Source organism: Lonchura striata, chromosome 1 (genome assembly GCF_050655825.1).
Source record: "Lonchura striata isolate lonStrDom1 chromosome 1, ASM5065582v1, whole genome shotgun sequence".
In the NCBI taxonomy this organism is placed as follows: Eukaryota; Metazoa; Chordata; class Aves; order Passeriformes; family Estrildidae; genus Lonchura; species Lonchura striata.
In genome coordinates this window covers 69543553-69546747 of record NC_140703.1, presented here as the reverse complement: position 1 = coordinate 69546747, position 3195 = coordinate 69543553, and positions in this window count along the sequence as shown.

The window sequence follows — 3195 nt, the reverse complement described above, 5'->3', positions numbered from 1 at the left end:
TTCCGCTTCCGCCCTCGGCCGCCTTCTCGAACGATTCCCGCCAATCGGCGGCGCCGGGCGCGGTGACGCGCGCCGTTCCCATGGCGACCGAGGACGCCGCCGGCCCAGGCGGGGCGGGGCCAGGCGCGCGGGGCGGGGCCGCGCGGAGGGGCGGCGGGGGCCCGGGAAGGCGGGGGCCCGGGAAGGCGGGGGCTCCGGCCCGGAATTGCGGGGGAAAGGAGGACGGGCCGCCCTCCGTGACAATGCTCCCCCTTCAGTACGCTGGGTAGCCTCTCTAGAGCTCTTTGTCACGTTGTTGTAGGTATCTCCCCCCTGCGCTGGCAGGCGGAATATGCTAATTGTACGCATCACTTGCTCTCCGCAGAGGGCTTTTGTCTCGGTGTGCCATAACCCGCCATAGCATAAATGTTCTATTGCCTCCTAGCAGTCCAGCTCTAGCTTGTGCAGGACCCCATCCCTGCTAGAAGAAACCTTAACTTTGTGCATTCCGTATGGAGGTGTGGTGGGTACACAGCCCCTGATTTCGGCTGTCAGCAGTACATCCATCACAGAATCAATTCGGTTGGAAAAGGCCTCTGCGATCATTGAGTCCAGCCTGTGACTGAACCATAACAACCAGACTGAGTGCCACATCCAGTCTTTCCTTAAATGCCTCCAGGGACAGTGAGTCCACCAGTTCCTTGGACAGCCCATTCAAATACCTAATTGCCTTTTCTGTGAAAAAATTCCTCCTAATGTCCAGCCTCATATTCCCCTGGCACAGCTTAAAGCTATGTGCTCTTTGCACGCTAGCTGCTGCCTTTCAGGTCCTGGCTGTTACAAAGAACAGGGAGAGGCGATAGCATTCATTGTCCTCAGTGTCCCTGCATGGAAGAAGCCAGATATTCCCCCTGCCCGCCTTCCAGCTTTTCAGGTACTGTTGTTCAGCAATTTCTAATAAAGCTTTGCTTCAGAGTTGAATAACATTCAGCTCTGATGGATTTTGACCCCTCCTGAGGCTGTATGGGGAGGATTTGGTCTCCTAAAATAGTGTTTGCCTGTTTCAGAGGAGGCACAGGGCTGAAAAATTCATGAGACCAGCGTGACTAGCTAAGGATGCAGCTTCTAACTTCAGAATGAGCTGATAGGTTGGCCTGATAGATGTGTATGTGTGAGCTGATGAGGTTTTATGTCCTTACTTGACACGGTAAATATTCATGATAATGTATTTCCAGCTTTGAATGAGGAGACAGACTTCATCAAAGTATTTAGCTGCTTAAATATCCTGATACAGAAACGCTTAAAGTATTTAAGCAGCCTTTGTGAGTGTCCAAAGTCCTTGTATCCTGGATAACACTTCTGTAGAACTTGAAGATGAAAAACCAGTCTTTTCATGTATTAGTTCACCTGTATGTCAGCTGTCACCCTACCTGACAAGAAGCAACATTTTTAGTGATTAAGAAGTCCTGTTCTGGCAAATTATGGACATGCAGCATATCTGGTGGTTTAAGTGTTGCCATAGATGATAAAACTAGATACCAAACATTCTTTCTGCTTTTTCTCTTTTGTTAGAAATTGTTTATCCTTGAATAGAAAAAGAAGAAAACTTGACTGTTTGCCCAGATTTGCAGCTGCTCTCTAAAGGGAGGAAAAGATCAGCAGCGAATCTGGAAGTTACCCTGCTGGCACCATCTCTGATGGTGCAGTGCAGTGGTTGAGTTATGCCTTCAATGAACTGGAATCCCACTATAGGAATAAAGTTTATTTTTACTCAGCCTACCGCAGAAGCACATATTGGTTGTGACTCGCTGTGTGTTCCCACTATGGAACTGTAAATGGTGTTGAGGAGGAGTAGTGGGAGATAAGAGCTGCTGAGGGAGGTAATATTGGTAAGGTGCTTGCTAGGGATGGTTCCTGTCTCTGGGCCTGGGGCAGCTGAGGCCGTGGTGAGGGCTGTTCTGAAAGGACAGGCCAGCGCTGCGTGCTGCCAGCAAATCTGTGGGCTGGAAAACCTGCGGCTGTGGGCACAGCCTGCTGCCAAGCAGGAAGTGCTTTGTGCAGGGATAAGTTTGGATGTTATGATGTGAATAAGAACCCCCTGTTTTTCATCACCGATGAGAGCCAAGAAATACAAGATCAAAGAGGCATCAAGAAATGACACGAGGTTGGCTGGCTGAGGTTAACACACTGGTGGGACCTGGCAGTGAGAACACTTGCATCTGCCTGTCTAGACTGATGCTCTGGGTAAAGCCAGCAGGATTGAAATCCTTAAAACCCCGATTTACCAAGGGCTGTAGAAATTAGATGATAAGCTTTATTTTAAAAGACTAGGAAAAGATTCTGAGAAGTCTTGGTTCTTTCGTCCAGCAATGTGGAGACTGTGTGTGTCTTCATTCTAAAGTGGAGACAGGAAGGGTTATATATGGACAGTCAATCTTCTTGTAGGGGTAGGTGGGGAAACACTGTAACCTCTGCTGGTGTTATAGTGTTGGAAAGCTTGTGAGTTTCAGAACTGAGGCTAACCAGTGTGCTGCCCTTCTTTTTGGGTGTCACATTGGCCTTTACTGGATGTCCATGTGGAGAGTAATACTGGCCTGAGGTGAAATTTCTGTTAATCTTCTCCTTGGTCATGTAGTCTGTGATCTTAATGCTGCTGGGAAGGGGAGAGGAGAGTTCTGCTATTCCTGCTTTCTCGTTGTTCAGTGGATATTTGATTCTTACATATGCATGCTCTGTTTTAACCTTTGTGGTTTTGCAATGCATCAACTATTGTAGCTTGTTACCAGCATATAATGATTGAACCATGTTTTTCAAATTTTTAAAGTTGCCTTGCACATTTAGGATGAGTATTTCTCAGTTTACTCAAATATTTTCTCTACTTTGGTGTTTAACTTCTGATAAATGAAGACAAAGTTTGGTGACAAAAAGGTACCTCTGGTGGATATTTCTTCACCTCTGAGTATGTGCAGGGATTTTACTTCTCTAAAAGTGTTCTTACTGTGGCAGTTAAGGGCTTCTGACCTGGAGAAAAGAGCAATCTGACCTTCTTCAGTGCAAGTAATGCTTTAAAATGGTAGCTGATCAGGCCTTTAAAAATTATTTTCATATTTAATATTGTGGCCTCTACCAGAGCATTGATAAGGGTGTTCAGAAACTGAATTTAACTAGGGAACAGGAGTTATCTCATCTGTTAAACCAGTCCTAATGTTGGTAACC